The sequence below is a fragment of the Gadus chalcogrammus genome, chromosome 22, assembly GCF_026213295.1.
Source record: "Gadus chalcogrammus isolate NIFS_2021 chromosome 22, NIFS_Gcha_1.0, whole genome shotgun sequence".
NCBI classification, from domain to species: Eukaryota; Metazoa; Chordata; class Actinopteri; order Gadiformes; family Gadidae; genus Gadus; species Gadus chalcogrammus.
In genome coordinates, this window is record NC_079433.1 from 16,294,831 (window position 1) to 16,295,078 (window position 248).

A 248-nucleotide genomic window follows, 5' to 3' on the forward strand; every position below is an offset into this window, starting at 1 on the left:
CAGTACACAGTTACACACACACACAGACATACTGTAAACACAGATACACACACACACACACACACACACACACACACACACACACACATACACAAAGATACACACACACACACACACACACACACACAGACTTATTGTACACACAGATACACACACACAAACACACACACACACAGACACACACACACGCATACACACAGTTAGACGCACATACACACACACACACACACATACACACACACGCACAC